We start from the raw sequence: 18,934 nt of genomic DNA, 5'->3' as shown, positions 1-18,934 counted from the left end.
TTATCAAAAACTGAAGGCCCAAAAAATCTCTGTTTAATTCACTTCATTCTAGAGAGTAGAGAGAGAGGAAAAGCCTTCTCTGAGGCCGATAGAACCTTGACATCAAAACTGGGCAGGGGCATTTTAAGACATTTGCCAATTTGTTCTGTTACGAAATGCATTTTTTAAAAACTCGTTTAAACAATTTTCCACTGCTCTACAGTCATCAGTGTATTCTGCCATATTTCCTTTCCCTTTGATAATTTTAGAAGATTTGTATTTTATTTTTTACATTTTGATATTTAACTCATCTGGAATTTGTTTTGGAGGATCAGAGGAGGTAAAGATTTATCTTTAAAGTTCTCTTTTTATCAGATCGATGGGTAATTGTATCAACACCATTCATGTGAAAGACCTGGCACATTCATTGATCACAAAATCAACATGAGCCCACAGTGGTGAACTGATGCTGGCATCCCTCTGGCACGGTATATTGTAGTTAACTCTAAACCTGAACGGAAGAGGAATGTGGAAACCATGTCTCATGATTTCGGGCAAAAAAAAAAAAAATCTTCAGCTACAGGCTTGAGAAAACTAATGAGAGACATAATAGATTTAATTCATTAATTGTTAAGGGCTCTCATGATCAAGAATGAAATGGAGTAAGGAATGAAATGCTCAGAAAGCCATGGGCGAGGCCAGCTCTCAACCGGACACCCAAAGTCCTAATTGCCATCTGCCAGTCCTGCTGCAGGACGCTTGAAGTCAGGCCACGCGATGGCCAACGGCTCTCTCAGTTGGCCGCGTCTTTGCTTCCCTTTGAGAATATACTTTCCTTAAAATATACAAATTTGGATCAATAAAAGTTGTCAATAAACTAATTTCCTTAGATATCTCTGTAGACCGAATCATTGTTTTCCAAAAAGTTTTTTTAATATATTGAATAATAGATAAAAATTTTAACTCTAAAAAAGCCAGAATGCATAGCTGTAGGTATCAATACACACGCTTTGAAATTATTTCAGAACACGTAAGAACAAACAGTAAAATACAGCAATATTGATCCTAGTAGCAAAATGATTGTTGAAGTCAAATTGTCATTTAACAGGTCACAATTTTTGACTTAATCTGGATAATCAAGTCTTTAAAAAAATAACACCGGTCTATATCCAGTCAGAGGTTCTGTGCATAGTTATAGGTAAAGAGAAAATGGAATAAATAAACTGGTGCTGCGCCTTGTTTAAATGAATTTGATGTGTATGTCTGCCCTTCTTCCTTCCTCAGAAGAGCCTCAGGGCTGGCACCCACCCACAGTCAGGATAGGGAAGGAGGGACTCTCGCTCACGGTAACATCTAGATGCCCTGTCTGCCGAGTGTGCCATCCGCCTGACACACGAGAGGAAGACACTTCGTCCCTCCAGCCTCCATTCTTTATCTGCCTCCTGACCTAACTTTTTCCTTATCGTTAAACAAAGTCCGCTTCCCAATCTTCATGTGAACACTAAGCATCCTGCTACAGCATCAACACAATTTTTGTCTTGTTTATTTGTTTGATTTTTACTTTTCTAAAATTTGAAAATGTAACAAAAATGGATCTCTTATTTTGTGGTTAGAAATATAAATGGTTAATCAAAATCTATAATTTTCAAAAATGAACAATTTTTTTTTGTAATGGAGAAATGGTTCAGTTTGTTTTAACCGTTCATCAGATCAACATATAATAGCAAGTGTTACATGCTGCTTTTGCGGTGACTGTGCATGAGCACACAGAGGCATGTTGAGGAGTCAAGGTTGAGAGGTCACTGGGCACCGGGCACAGACTCCAGAATTCCTATGTCCAAACACAGTCGCTGAAGTCATTGTTGTTACACACCACACACGCACGTTACGGGGGCCACAGGCATGACATGGTTGAATCCATTCCCTGAAAAACAGCATTTCCATGTTCTCTCTGAAGGCCTTTTGTCAATCATGGACTATTTTGTTAGGGCTTAATCGATCTGCTTAAGCATTAGCATAAAAAAATTAAACTTGTGCATAGTATTGATCACAAACCAAGTAATGCCACTTTTTCTCCTCTTGAAATAATGCCTGTTTGTCTCATTCAGTAAATATAAATGTTCCAGGAATTGTGATGGCCTCCTGTCGAATGATGGTCTCATTAGGTAAAGGCTAATAAATACATTTGCCAAAAGGCACTTATTAGAATGATGAAAAATTTCAAATCCACAAGACACTAGATGTGTTTGCATAAATACATACATCGTTGTATTTTTACACAAATACAAATAAATACATCATTGGAATGTGTAATTTCCATTTTCATAACTAGAGGCATTCATTTCACGGCTGTATAATAATAGTTTAAAATATTTGTGTCTGGGTAAATCATACTCCCAGCAAACCATTACTGATTATCTTTCTCTATCAATAAATTTTTTAAATTATCATTTCTATTTCTATGGCAAAATCATAAAAGTGCTTCTGCATTTTCAAAGCAGGGAACAGCAGTGAAAGCAAATCTATGGAAAAATAAATCTGATCAGAACGTTTCTATGACCATTTGTTCTTTCAATAAGAGCAACAGCTAAAACTTTGAGACATAGTTTCAAATACTTTGCTTAAATAAAATATATCAGCAAACACTGTTGTTCTTTCTGGACATTTAAAATTTTAGAGCAAAGCATACAATGCCTTGGATTAATGGCTTTTCCACTTTCAATTAATTATATCCCATTGTAAAATTCAATTTTCCCAAATTTAAGATGTCGAAAAAGAACAACAGTTGCTGATAGAAATTTTTTTCTAAGGCAGACTGTTTGTACACACAGATCAATTCAAGACAAGAAAAGAAGTCACAAGCAATGATGAATAGGTACACTCATTTTTATCACGTATAATGTGTAATGTTTTGTTTTGTTTCTGTCTACGTGGACATTTAATTTCCTAGTCATTCACTCATGACTCAATCAGCTATGCATCTGTCTTTCCCGCCATTCTTCTATACTCTCGTTAAACACCTATTTATTGAGTGAGTGTACTACAGAAGTCGTTGGGCCAGCCCCGTGGCCCAGTAGTTGAAGTCCCACATGCTCCACTTCAGTAGCTGGGGTTCACGGGTTCAGATCCTGGGCAGAGACCTAGACCACTCATCCAGCCATGCTGTGGCAGCACCCCACATACAAAATAGAGGAAGACTGGGATAGGTATTAGCTCATGAGAATCATCCTCAGCAAATAATAATAATAATAACATAAAAGACACTATGCTAGTCTAGGTGTGAATGTGGAATGAAGGTTGCAAACACGGGTTTTTGCCCTCAGAGAGGTTTCCTACCTATAGTTGGAAAGATCAACACAAAATAAATAATCAAGAAGTATTTTTGTCAATTGTGACAAGGACTAAAACTACAGATGTACTAGGTTTGTAAGCGGTTTCTTACAAAGAAAACAACCTGTATACACTCACACCTTCTGTCAAAATGAGGAAAGAAGGAGACTGGAGCAGATACAGCTGGTATTGATGAATTGATTAAAGGACCATGAAGGATCTCTAGTCTAAGGGCTTCTATTTTTTCAAAAAAGTATGGAGCGGGATTATGAGATGAAAATTTGACTTTTAGAAAAGTCAAGGAGAGTCATAAAGGTGTGAAAAGACCCTGCAGATCATGGAAAGTGGGTTTACCAGAGAAATACACTAGCAATACTGAGCCTGGTAGAATTCTCGTTTGGTATTATTGATCATGGACATAAAATGACCCCACTGTGTAGATTTCTTCAGTAATATTTAACCATACAATTACAGAAAGCTTGAAGCAAAATTCTGGAATTGCTATGTAAGGTAAAAAAAAGTGAGAGAGGAAGAACAGAAGAAAAGGTTAAATGATCACACAGATTGAATTGGCAAAATGCAGACTGAAAAAAATCTATAAGACAAATAATAACCAGCTTCCCTCAAGAAATAAATTGCAAAGAAAATAGAAGAGAGAGAAGAAGGGTGGAACTATCAACTGAATGCAGTTATGGACCTTAATTGGGTCCCAATTCAGGCAAACTTTCAGAAAATAAAAATTGTGAAACTACTATAGTGTGAATACTATCTGGCTATTTGATATTGCTGCGTCATTCTCCTTATTTTTAAAAAATACATAGTACCAACACCTGGCTCTGAGACCCGGGGGGACTCTCCAGGGTCCCGCACCCCCCAACAGGGAGGGCCTCTGCTGGCCATTGGCAGGGAGGCCCTGCCCAGCATTCGGAACACCAGGAAGCTCCCTAGAGCAGAATTCCCCACAAGGCGGCAGCTTACAAGCCACCGCCAGGCCCACGGACTCTGGCCGTGTCCCAGACGAGGCAAGGGGCTCCCAGAGATCCCATGAGGGTGGAGTGGGGCAGAGTGGAGCTCCGGTGAAATGGCTACGTAGCCCAGGGGGGAACTCCAGGTTCCCACAGCAGCCTCAGTGAAAGCCTCTGCACAGCACTAGTGGAGAGGTCCCGACTGGCAATCGCAAGGCAGGAAGGCCCTGGGGCAAAAGTAGCACAGCTAGGTGAGCTAACGACAGACTGCAGAAGATACCCATAGCTCTGCTGGGACCTATAGTGGACAAGTGTGATCTTGTGGGCTCTGACAGTGACAGAGCTGCGATTATAGGTGATCCTGCTCCCGGCTGCTGGGAAAGCCCATAACACCACTGCAGACCCCAAGGAGGGAGTGTGTCTAGGTGGGCTGCAACAGTAGGCACCAGCAGCCTGAGGCGCCCTTGCAATTGCCCCCACAACCGACGAGGGACCCCACAGGACCACTGTGACTACGAGGAGGGGTCCAGACCCAGTCAGTAACAGCTGACAGGGTTCCTGGTTGGTGCAGTCTAAACAGCTGCCCCCCCCCACCACCAGTCGCAACAAGTGGAAGCAGCGACTAAACTCTATCTCTACACAGAGGCACAAATCCATGCCATCAAGCAGTATGAAAAAATATATTAAATCTCCAGAACAGAAGGAAAATGATAAGCACCCAGAAAACAATCCCAAAGACAATGGAATCTATAACCTAAATGACGATGATTTCAAAACTGCCATTATTAAAAAACTCAACAAGTTAAAAGAGAATTCAGATAGACAACTCAATGAGCTCAGGAGCTATGTCACAAAAGAGCTTGACACTATAAAGAAGGACCAATTAGAAATACTGGAGATGAAGAACACAATGGAAGAGATTAAGAAAAATCTGGACTCTCTGAACAGTAGGGTCGATAATATGGAGGACAGAATTAGCAATTTGGAGGATAGGAATATAGAAATGCTGCAGACAGAGGAGGAGAGAGAACTAAGACTAAAAAGAAATGAAGAAACTCTCCGAGAATTATCCAACTCAATTAGGAGATGCAACATAAGGATTATAGGTATACCAGAGGGAGAAGAGAAGGAGAAGGGGGCAGAAGGCCTGTTCAAAGAAATAATAGCTGAGAACCTTCCAAACTTGGGAAGAGAGATGGAACTTCATGTGACAGAAGCCAATAGATCTCCAAACTTTATTAACGCAAGAAGACCAACCCCAGGGCGTATAGTAGTGAAACTAGCAAAAGTCAGTGGCAAAGAGAAAATACTAAGGGCAGCCAGGCAGAAGAAAATAACTTACAAAGGAAACCCCATAAGGCTATCAGCAGATTTGTCAGGAGAGACCTTACAGGCTAGAAGAGATTGGGATGAAATATTCAAAACTCTGAAGGACAAAAACCTGCAGCCAAGAATACTCTACCCAGTGAAAATATCCTTCAAATATGATGGAGAAATAAAAGCTTTCCCAGATAAACAAAAGTTAAGGGAGTTCATTGCCACAAAACCTCCTCTTCAAGAAATGCTCAGGAAGAACCTCCTTCCTGAAAAATCAAAAAAAGGAAAGGGGTTTAAAAATCCAGAACAAAGGAGATAAGCAGAAGGACAATAACACAAAGTAACAGCTCTCTATCAGGACAAAATGCAAAAGAACTGGAAAACAAGTGATAAAATGGCAACAGTAGGCCCCCACGTTTCAATAATCACTCTAAACATGAATGGATTGAACTCTCCAATCAAAAGGCACAGAGTGGCAGGATGGATCAAAGAACAAGATCCAACAATATGCTGCCTCCAGGAAACACACCTCAGCCCCAAGACAAACACAGACTCAAAGTGAAGGGATGGAAGACAATACTCCCAGCTAATAATGAACAAAAGAAAGCAGGTGTTGCCATACTTATATCAGACAAAGTAGACTTCAAAGCAAAACAGATAAAGAAAGACAAAGAGGGGCAGTATATAATGATAAAAGGGACACTCCACCAAGATGACATAACACTTATAAATATATACGCACCTAACACAGGAGCACCAAAATTTGTAAAGAAACTATTAACAAAACTAAAAGGAGACATCAACAGCAATACAATAATAGTAGGGAACCTCAACATCCCATTAACACCAATGGACAGATCATCCAGACAGAAAATCAACAAGGAAATTATAGAATTAAATGAAAAATTAGATCAGATGGACCTAATAGATATATATATATAGGACACTTCATCCAAAAACAGCAGGTTACACATTCTTCTCAAGCGCGCATGGAACATTCTCAAGGATAGACCATATCTTGGGAAACAAAGCAAGCATCAATAAGTTCAAGAGGGTTGAAATAATATCAAGCATCTTTTCTGATCATAATGCTATGAAACTAGAAATCAACTACAAGAATAAAGCTGGGAAAGGGCCAAAAATGTGGAGACTAAACAACATGCTACTGAACAAACAATGGATTATTGAAGAAATTAAAGAAGAAATCAAATATTATCTGGAGACAAATGAAAATGAAAACACACCATACCAAATGATTTGGGACACAGCAAAGGCAGTCCTAAGAGGGAAATTCATTGCAATACAGGCTCACCTCAACAAGCAAGAAAAATCTTACATAAACAACCTCAAATGACACCTAATGGAATTAGGAAAAGAAGAACAAACAAAGCCCAAAGTCAGTAGAAGGAGGGAAATAATAAAAATTAGCGCAGAAATAAATGATATTGAAACAAAAAAGACAGTAGAAAGGATCAATGAAACAAAGAGTTGGTTCTTCGAAAAAATTAACAAAATCGACAAACCCTTAGCCAGACTCACTAAAAAAAAAAAGAGAGAGAAGTCTCAAATGAATAAAATTAGAAATGAGAGAGGAGAAATCACAACAGATACCGAAGAAATACAAAGGATCATAAGAGAATACTATGAAAAACTATATGCCAACAAATTGAACAACCTAGAAGAAATGGATAAATTCCTAGACTCATACAACCTACCCAAACTGAATCAGGAAGAAATAGAGACTCTGAATAGACTAATCACAAGTAAAGAAATAGAAACAGTAATCAAAAACCTCCCCAAAAATAAGAGTCCAGGACCAGACGGCTTCTCTGGAGAATTCTACCAAACATTCAAAGAAGATTTAATACCTATCCTTCTCAAACTATTCCCGAAAATAGAGGAAGATGGAGCACTCCCTAATACATTCTATGAAGCCAACAACACCCTGATCCTCAAACCTGACAAGGACAACACAAAGAAGGAAAACTACAGGCCGATATCACTGATGAACATAGATGCAAAAATCCTCAACAAAATTTTGGCAAACCGAATACAGCAATATATCAAAAAGATTATACACCATGATCATGTGGGATTTATACTAGGGACACAGGGATGGTTCAACATCCGCAAGTCAATCAACGTGATTCACTACATTAACAAAATGAGAAACTAAAACCACATGATCATCACAATAGATGCAGAGAAAGCATTCGACAAGATCCAACACTCATTTATGATAAAAACCCTCAATAAAATAGGTATAGAAGGAGAGTACCTCAACAGAATAAAGGCCATATATAATAAACCCACAGCCAACATCATACTCAATGGGCAAAAACTGAAAGCCATCCCTCTGAGCACAGGAACAAGACAAGGGTGTCCACTCTCACCACTCTTATTCAACATAGTACTGGAGGTTTTGGCCAGAGCAATTCAGCAGGAAAAAGAAATAAAAGGAGTCCAAATAGGCAACGAAGAAGTAAAACTCTCACTGTTTGTAGACGACATGATCTTATGTATAGAAAACCCCAAAGAATCCATAGAAAAACTATTAGAAACAATCAACAACTACAGCAAAGTTGCAGGGTATAAAATCAACATACATAAATCAGTAGCATTTCTATATGCTAACAATGAACTAACAGAATAAGATCTCAAGAACTCAATCCCATTCACAATCGCAACAAAAAGAATAAAATACCTTGGGATAAATTTAACCAAGGAAGTGAAAGATTTATACAATGAAAACTACAAGACGTTCTTGAAAGAAATCAATGATGACATAAAGAGATGGAAAGACATTCCATGCACATGGATTGGAAGAATAAACATAGTTAAAATGTCCATACTACCTAAAGCAATCTACAGATTCAACGCTATTCCAATCAGACTCCCAATGACATTCTTTACAGAAATTGAACAAAGAATCCTAAAATTCATATGGGGCAACAAAAGACCCCGAATTGCTAAAGCAATCCTGAGAAAGAAAAACAAAGCTGGAGGCATCACAATCCCTGACTTCAAAACATACCACAAAGCTACAGGAATCAAAACAGCATGGTACTGGTACAAAAACAGGTGCACAGATCAATGGAACAGAATTGAAAGCCCAGAAATAAAACCACACATCTGTGGACAGCTAATCTTTGACAAAGGAGCTGAGGGTCTACAATGGAGGAAAGAAAGTCTTTTCAACAAATGGTGCTGGGAAAACTGGACAGCCACATGTAAAAGAATGAAAATTGACCATTCTTTTTCACCATTTACTAAAATAAACTCAAAATGGATCAAAGACCTAAAGATTAGGCCTGAAACAATAAGTCTTCTAGAAGAGAATATCGGCAGTACACTCTTTGACATCAGCTTCAAAAGAATCTTTTCGGACACCATAACCCCTCAGACGAGGGAAACGATAGAAAGAATAAACAAATGGGACTTCATCAGACTAAAGAGCTTCTTCAAGGCAAGGGAAAACAGGATTGAAACAAAAAACCAGCCCACTGATTGGGAAAAAATATTCACAAGTTATTTATCCGACAAAGGGTTAATCTCCATAATATACAAAGAACTCACACAACTCAACAATAAAAAATCAAACAACCCAATTACAAAATGGGCAGGGGACATGAACAGACATTTCTCCAAAGAAGATATATGGATGGCCAATAGACACATGAAAAGATGCTCATCATCACTAATCATCAGGGAAATGCAAATCAAAACTACACTGAGATATTACCTTACACCCATTGGAATGGCAAAAATATCCAAAACCAAGAGTGACAAATGTTGGAGAGGCTGTGGAGAAAAGGGAACCCTCATACACTGTTGGTGGGAATGCAAACTGGTGCAGCCACTATGGCAAACAGTATGGAGATTTCTCAAAAAGTTAAAAATAGAAATACCTTATGACCCAGCCATCCCACTACTGGGTATCTATCCTAAGAACCTGAAATCAGCAATTCCAAAAGTTCCATGCACCCCTATGTTCATCGCAGCATTATTCACAATAGCCAAGTCATGGAACCAACCTAAGTGCCCAGCAACTGATGATTGGGTAAAGAAGATGTGGTATTTATATACAATGGAATACCACTCAGCCATAAAAAAGGACAAAGTCGTCCCATTCACAACAACATGGATAGACCTTGAGGGTACTATGTTGAGTGAAATAAGCCAGACAGAGAAAGACGATCTCTGTATGACTCCACTCATAGGTGGTAGTTAACACATGGACAAAGAGAACTGATCGGTGGTTGCCAGGGGAAAGGGGGGTGGGGGGAGGGCACTAGGGGTGAAGTGGTGTACCTACAACATGACTAATGATGTACAACTGTAATTTCACAAGGATGTTAACTTTCATAACCTTAATTTAAAAAATACATAGTATCATAGTTACCTATGAAATGATATAATGTCTTTGATTTCCTTCAAAACAGTCTGTAATGGGAGGCTGGAAGAAGTGGGTGAGGATATAAATGAAACAAGATTAGCCATAAATTGACCATTGCTGATGCAAAGCGGTGCACACCTGGTACACTTTTTCCTACTTGTGTATATACAAGAATTTTTTTAATAACAAAGTGTTTAAGAAAAAGAAGTGTGTCCCTCAGTTTGATATTGCTTAAGTCAATCTCTACCTTACTAAATCAGATTTCTTTTTCTAAATTGAAATAACATTGGTTTACAACACTACATAATTTTGAGTGTACATTATATTTCGACTTTTGTTTGCACTGTACCATGTTCACCACAAAAGGTTTAGTTTCCATAGGTCACTGTACAAATGTCCCCCTTTACACCTTTCACCCACCCCTGACCCCACCCCCCCTCTGGTAACTACCAATCTCTTCCTCGTATCTATGTGTTTACTTGTAATTGTTTTTTTTTTTTAATCTTCCACATATGAGTGAAATCATACAGCATTTGTCTTTCTCCGTCTGACTTATTTCACTTAGCATAATACCCTCAAGGTCCATCTATGTTATTGCGAATGGCAAGATTTCATCCTTTTTTTGATGGCTGAGTAGTAGAGCTAACCCTTGAAAGAACTTACCTGGACATTACAGGCATCCGTAACAGCTCACCTTTACCTGTTGCTGTTCCCCTCCAAGCACCCTCTAATTCATTCACCAAGGGCTATCCACAGCCATAAGCACGTTCCTCCTTGTCACCTGCTGTCCTGCTTGCATTGTTCCTTGTATCAGGAAGCTCCTTTTTGTCCATTCCAGCTTCTAGCTTTTCTAGTCCTTTAAAGTTCAGCTCAAAAAACGCTTTCTCCATAAAACCCTTTCCAATTTCCTCCAGGTTGGCTGCATAGCTGTCACAGTCCACAGTCTTTTGTGAGTGTGACAATTATAATAAGTTCAATTTGCCTGCTACATTATTTCACCTACTAAATTGTAAGCTTTTTGAGGTTAGCGACTCTGTGTTTGCTATAATTTTTAACCTCTCATCACCAGTGTCTTGGAAGGAATAGATAGATGCCCAAAGAAATGAGCTAAATCTTAAAAGAGTCATTTACTTAATATTATACCCTGCTTACTAAAACACAGTATATATGTATATTGTCCAAAATTTTAAAGTCTTCTGGATAGATAGTTTTCAATATAATTTACAACTCTTATTTGTAAAATGATAGTACACCATCATTTTTAACTTTTTAAGTTGATTTTTCTTACGTTGGAATATTTTGGGAAATAGAAACTAAGAGTATTGAATCAAAAAGTCAAATAAAATAAATATGACTACTACACATCCAAGTTCCTTATAGAGAATACGTACTTGGAAAACTCTATTGTTTCTTCTAAAATAATTTTAACACTGTTCTCTTTGGAGAAGCCTTTCGGTTGGAGGATTCTTCCGTTCTGTGCAACCTGCAATCACTTTACCTTCACCACCTCCTAGAGAGGGGACTCCTCCAGCAGCAACAGAAGCCTGCCTCCTGCAGTCAGTGTCAGTCTGCCCCAACTAAGACCCTCCCTTGGGAACACGCTCACTTGAAATGTCAGGACAGCACGACATGAGCCTATGGTAATGAACCATATCTCATTACTTAAAGTAAATTTAAAATTGCCAATGTTAAGATAATCACAAAAAAAACCCCTGTATTTATAAAATACCTGTATTTTATGTAGGAATCATGAGGAAGCCCTATGATTTTTAAGGCTTAGGTTTGTTGGTAAAATCATCATAAACAGGAGAAAAATGCAAAACCTGGGACAGTAGACAGCCATTCCAAAAGCTTTATATTAATTGGAGATTCAAAGTATTAAATATCCTATTAGAGTCTACACCTGAGAGGAATAGGCCTGGGGAGGTGTTTTAGTCCCTGATTCAGGGATCAGGCAGCTACAAGAAGATGAGTGAGGTTCCAGAGCCCGCTGGCTAATGGCAGACAGGTCATCTTCCCAATTCACCTAACCCTGGAAGACTGCTCATTCCACTCCACCAAGCTGTCTCTTGGTTCACCTTGAAAAATGTCCTAGTGTATGTTAACAGCACTATCTTCTTTACTCAATATTGCTCATAATTTAAGAAAGGTGTCCAGGCATGACTATCACATTTCCAGATAACAAGAAGGTAGAAAAGATAGCAACAAGCTTCAATTGAAAATTAGAATTCAAAACTACCTTAAAGGGCATGAATAATAGATTAAATATAGTAAAATTTCCTAGAGAGAAATGGAGTTTTAAAGAATAAATTTATATATTGATTAATAATTACACATATGGAAAACCTGAGTTAAGTTCAACATTTCAGCAATGGAATGTGGCTTTTAATGCTTAATTTTCCTTTGTCTACACAATTTCCCTTGGGCAAAAGCTGTGCTGCAGAGGGAGGAGAAATGTGTGCACGGTTGTCTTTATAATCTTTCAGAATTAGGAAGTGATATAATCTGGTAGTGGGGTGTGTTGGGTTTGGCTCTGTGCCTTGGAAATATTTTTACAGATTGGAACAGAGAATGAGGGTAAGTGGAAAGGATGGTTACTGAGGAATAGCGGATTATAAGGCGACCTCAAGCACCCAGCGGAGACTTGAGGTTCTGATACTGAGGTGCCCGTCTCCATCACTGAGCGAAGTCCTCTTGTAGCTGGTGGCATTTGGCAGCCTGACTCTAGAAAGTAGGTCAATGGTTAGATAGATCCGGGGTGGAAGGGTGTTAAGCTGGGTGGAAAAAAAGAACAAAGGGACAAGAGTACGGAGAGTACAGGTAAGAGAACTGCTGAAATAATGGATGGAGGCTGCATTGAATTTGATGGTAAAACCAGAATACGACAACATATTGGAGTAAGATTTGAATTATTTGCCTTATTCTAGTTCTTACAATTTTAAAAGGAGCATCAGCAAACTCAAGAGGAGAAAAACCAGAGGACCTAGATGAGGAAAGTAAAGTTTGGGGACAACATGACATAAAAGGAACTGTTCAAAAGACTAAGTCTATTTCATCAGAAGAAGAGAACACTTAGGTCACCATATTCAATATTAAAAAACTCAAACAGGGTGAGCCTCGTGGCCTAGTGGTTAAGTTCGGCACACTCTGCTTCGGCGGACTGGGTTTGGTTCCTGGGCACAGACCCACATGGCTCTGATAGTGGCTGTGCTGTGCTGGCGGCCACGTACTTAAAAAAAAGAATAGAGGAAGATTGGCACAGATGTTAGCAAAGGTCGAATCTTCTTCCGCAAAAAAGGAAAAGAAAAGAACAAACAATTTTCACGTGTAAAACTACTCAGACATTCCCTGCTTTAGAAGAAACCACTGGGACCTATTTGATGAAGAAATACAAATTAGATTTTGGCTTAATATACGTAAGAATTTGCTTACCTACGGAACTGTCCACAGCTGGCATGGAAAGATGGTTTTCTGTCAGTGTATCACTGGTGATTTTCAACTAGGTGTGCCATGATATTAATATGAGTATAGTAAAGGAATGTAGTCTTGCACTATCAGGCTAGAGTAAATAACTTTAAGGTAGAGCCTGATTCTTCAATCCAAAATCTGTTAAAATATGTAAATTCTGGCGTATATCTTTCTAACGAGCAGAAATTATCCTACTACATAAATCTCATTAATTTAAAAAATTAGTTTAATATATTTATGCAAACATATAAAGTTCACTAGGATTATTTTCTCTACTGGTGGACGCAAGCTTAGGTCAATGGAATGATAATGTTTCTCTCTTACATGTGTCTGTTGAGCCCTTGAAATGCAGCTTGTCTAAATCGAGATGTCTGTAGGCGTGAAGACACGGAAGATAATGCTATAGACATATTGGGTTAAACATGATATATGATTACATATATTATAATTCATTTCACCTTTTTTCTTTTTATCTTTTTAAAATGATACTAGAATATTAAAAGCTATGTCGCTTGGCTTGAATTTCTCTTGACGGTGCTCCTCTCGGGGAGAGAATAAGAGAAACAGCAACGAACAAGACAGGAAAAAAAAAGAATTCTTGCGCTAAAGCAGTTTACCTTCTAATGTAAGGAGAAGAACAATAAATACATCAACAAGTACAATATATAATGTGTCAAATGATAATAATTGCTACAGAAAAAAGAAGGCAGTGAGTGAGGATTGGGGTGCTGGTGAGGGAAAGCAGGATAGATCACGCCTTGGGAATTGCGACTTCTCTAGATGGTTTGGGAGGCCTCACTGAGAAGGGAGCACGCGTGCAAAGGAGCGAGGGAATGACGGTGCGGATGTCGGGAGGAGGAGTGTGACGGGCGAAGGAGAGATCAAGTGCGAGCTCCTGCTGCCCCACTCAGGTGGGGTCTCCCAATAACGACACCAGCCGGGAGGCGAGGTGGCTGGAGCGGAGTGACGGAGGGAGTCAGTGGGAAAGGACAGTGGGGCGGGTCACTGTGGCCTCTCGTGTCTGCTCTGGGTGAGCTAGGACGCAATTCAATAGTCTTAGAGGAGGCACTTACTTTCCCTTATATTGTAATGTAAAAAGAAAACTTAAAAATGAATCTCCCTGTAGGAGGCTGTACAGAAGGAAAGGGTCGAGGCTGGCAACTAGTTAGGAGGCAAGAAATGGTGGTGCCTTGGACCAAGGTGGTAAGGGTGGAGCTTATGACAAATGGTCAGGTTCTGGAGCCTATGGAATCTGCTGACAGATCCACTGCATCCTGTGGGAAGAAGAGAGGTGTCAGGGCTTCTGTAAGTGACCTTTCCCCTCCATTATATTATTAAATTAACATGGAAAAATCTACATACTCAGTAGAATTATTTTTATAATGAACACATCTTTCTGCTATGAAAGTCTGACTTTCCGGGGGTGGCGGGGTGGAGTGAGGATTTGTTTTCAGAAATACACAGACTAGAACTCAAGTCCGTCCCTAACAGCAGAATCAAAATTTGAATCTTAAATTTGAATTTTAACGATGATCGAACCACTTTGAGTCATTAGGCAGCCTGATTTTTCCCCAGCAGTTTATTTAGAGAAAGTATCAAAAATAAGTGATACACACCTCGTTAATGATCGAGTGAATCTCCAGGAAAATGTATCATGCCCTAGCCCAAGCCATTACCCAGTTTGCCAGCAATAAAGCCTTTAAAAATGCAAAAAAAAAAAAAAAAAAACCTGATACATTATAGAATAAGTCTTTCAACAGAATTACTGTTATGGGAATTCAGTTGCCAGTTATGGTACCATAAATTACTTAACTCAAGACAGAAAACACGGTGCAGAGTTCAAGACCACAGGTTACTCAGTTCAGCCCTATCGACATTTGGAGCCAAGCGACTCTTGCTGCGGGGCTGTTCTGTGCATTGTAGGAACTTTAGCATCATTCCTGGCCTCTACCCACCAGATTGTCATCGCTCCTCCCCATGCAGTTCTGACAACCAAATGCCCCCTCATCACTAGAATCTTTTCTTAAAGTTATAACAAATTACCTTTCTATTTATTAGATACTTAAAACAGTGTCTGACAGAAAACACATTGTACCAGACATCCTACTCTGTGTGTTAAAGACATAATCTCACTTATTCACGTGGCCATGAGGGTGTTACTGGGTCTCTCATTTTACAGATGGAGAAATTGCAGTTTAGACCTCAACTGACTTCCCCACCGTCTCACAGGGAGGGTGTGCAGGAAACAGGACCATCCGGAAGTCCGGGCCCCTCCTAGCGTTTCTTAAAGTACGACTCTCTGAACCCAGATTCATTCATGAGTTTGTCTCCATGATTTAAAATATTTAGTGGATTTAGTGAAAATACCATACTTAGATTACCACCTAATATTGTTTATCAGCACAAAACTGGTTTGGTTTAATAAGTGATTGCATTTTTAACTTTTTAAAACCTTTCAGTTTATAAATGTGCAAACGTAACTTGGAAAACGTACTGTTGCCCGATCCAATTGTAACACTGTTAATATTCTTGAATGTTTCCATTTAACCAAAAACTACACAATAGGGACTTTGTAAACAAGTAGGTTTAATTTTTTTTTTTTCAGAGGGAACATTTTAAATGTGGTATTTAAGCTGAATTTCATTAAAATGTTTCTTCAGCTGTGTGAAGGGCTGTGACGGAGTGGGAGGAGGAGTGGAGTGTGACAAAACTATGACAAAGGAGTTAGGAAAAACATTTCGCGAGCAAAGAGAACTAATTAAATCAAACACCTGGTTCATCTCACTCTGGGAAGAGCTAATTGCCTTTTATGCCCTCCAACTAGTAAAAACTGTGTGGTGTGGCTACTCATGTGAACGTAAAGAGAAAAATTACTAGGAAGTATTGAAATTCATAATGAACACTATATTTTACATAAAAATCCTTCCCTTTTGAACACTGTATTCCAGTATATTACATTTTCTGGTTAACTTGAAATGTCTTTTTTAAAAATCTTCCTAATGTAGATTAGTCTTTATTTTGTCTTAGTAAAAATACAATACAAGTATAATCTATGTCAGAGATGAGTGGGTTTCTTTTAGTGTTCCAGAAATACCGGTGGTTAAAAAATAGTTACCATTTAATTCTATAAAGGTTGATATACAATATGGTGAAAAATATAATGAGTATTATTCCCTGGACACCTCTAGAAGTGTATTGTTTTGCATATTTATGGAAATTCTTTTTTGAACTACCTCTGTCTCGTAAATGTACATTTTAGAGTTTAAGGAAGAGAGGATAGGTACTTGAGTTTTGAACGAGGTCCACACTCCTACATAATCTCTATTTAACACAAAATATTCCAAATCTGAAATAATTCTTTCAAAGCAAAACGTTCAAAAGCAGAAATATTTAAAATCTTTTAAAAATTAAAAAAATTGTAAATTATTTTTATTCTTTCCCAAAGTAAATAATTCATTTTGTATTGATATTTATGGAGGAGTATTATTGCTGATAAATCTACACATGTGTCCCTGAGTAGACCCTAGAAGTGAATTAAGGAAAATTACCTCTTATTCTCTAAATAGGTGGTTTTCTGCCTTAAGCACCTGCCAGAAGCTCCCTAACCCAGGCTCTTCTCAAAAGTGTGACTCAAACCTCATCTAATGCTCAGTCATTGTCAGACTTGAGTGCACATTGTAATCCCCTGGGGCTTGTTCAACAGAGAGGCTGGCTTACCCCCAGAGTCTCTGATTCCGTAGGTCTCAGGCGGGACAAGAGTTCTATTTCCAACAAGTCTTGGGTGATACGGATGCTGCTGGCCCAGGAGCTGCACTTTGAGAACCTCTGTATTTGAGGAAACTTTTCCTGAGAAACCAAACTTCCCGCAGTGGCAGACCCCAAGAGCTCTCAGCATTAACCGTCTAAGTGCAGAATACACATTTTAGCATTTAACGATACTTTTAAAATTACTCTCAAATCTTGTTTAATTTGTAAACTCAGTAACCATAAGATCAGTCCTATTTCTTTGTTATTTTCCAGAGTGTCAGGTACTTTGTCCTTCATAAATATGCTATTTAACTAGTGAGCAAGTGTAATAGAAATATGAGGAATGCACAAAATTGTTTCTAACTCATTAGGTACTTATTTGTACACTGTGGAACTTGGATGATTTATTTTTATGTCACATTTTCGTATTCTGAAAATAAATAACAAGAAAAATAAAAAAGGGTTAATTCAGCAAAGTCATCTTGTAGTAAAAAGGTCAAAACTTCAAATCTAATCCCGATTCTTCCAATAGTTAGATTTATGATTTGGGGCAAATAATTTGTTCCCTCTGGGTCTCAGTTTCTTTTTCTATAAACTGAGGGTGTTGGATTAAATGAGCTCTAATCTTGGGAGTAGGTTTTAAATTGTATGATAAATTAAAAAAAAAAAAAAACACGTTGTTCTCATACAAATTGAGGACACTTTCATGTTATCCTGGAACACACAGTGGTCTATGTATCAAAGGCAGTGCAGAGTTTGAGCTCTCTCTTTCACAATGGGCACGTGATGCACCATCCCAAGACAAGATAGTGTGGAAGAAAACAGAGGGCGCCACACCTTGGCGGAAGAACGTATGTTTTCCTACATGCCTAAACCAGTAGACAAGAAAGGCAAATATTCCTCGTGCCTAGTGCTGTGTGCCATCTAACTAGAATCTCAGTGTGCTTGATATAGACTAAAGAAAAGTATCAAAACCCCATCTGTAAAAATATCACATCATTAAAGAATAACAATGGTTTAAAATAAACTTACCATGTTGAGAGCAAGGATAAAATTCTTTCTCCTTAAATCAGATTTTAATAAAAACCTCAATGCACAAGTTTATTCTGTAGAATTAATAAATATACACCATTGCTCATTTTCTATTTGTTTTATTGATTTAATAAATCAGGATTCTAAATTGTACTTCAAAGAGCTATTTCTTTTCTCTTCTTTAACAAAAGGGCTTCATTTCAGTACTTTTTATTTCCCTTAACAACGTCAGTGCCCGTGGCATTTAATAAATCTCACAAATTAGTATAAAAATGTACCAGCCCCCACTCTTGTTTTTTATGAATCTGACTTGCCTGTCAGGTATGCTGGGAGAAAAATATATTGGTATCACAATTCTTCTAGAACGGTTCAGAATAATTTGTGTTTACCTTGGACTAGGAGTCAGGTAGGACCTGAGTCTGTCTCAAAATTAAGTTTTTTATTGATGCTTCTGATCTTTCTGTGGACCATAAATTCACCTTTCCTTGATCAACAAAATCAAAAAACAACAGAAGCAGCATACACAAAAGCAAATAAACCAAGAAAAACCTCTGCCTCTCCCTGTCCTGCTCCTATTTTGTCTACTCAGCACGTTGGCTGCATTCTCCAAGTGATGAAGACCAGCCAGTCCGTTAATGACAAGACCAGGAGGAATGCACGAGTAAGCTTTTCACTCCTCCTCCACTGCTTTCATCTCATT

Source organism: Equus caballus, chromosome 4 (genome assembly GCF_041296265.1).
Source record: "Equus caballus isolate H_3958 breed thoroughbred chromosome 4, TB-T2T, whole genome shotgun sequence".
NCBI classification, from domain to species: Eukaryota; Metazoa; Chordata; class Mammalia; order Perissodactyla; family Equidae; genus Equus; species Equus caballus.
The sequence above is the reverse complement of the archived record's forward strand: the minus strand, read 5'-3'. Positions refer to the sequence as shown.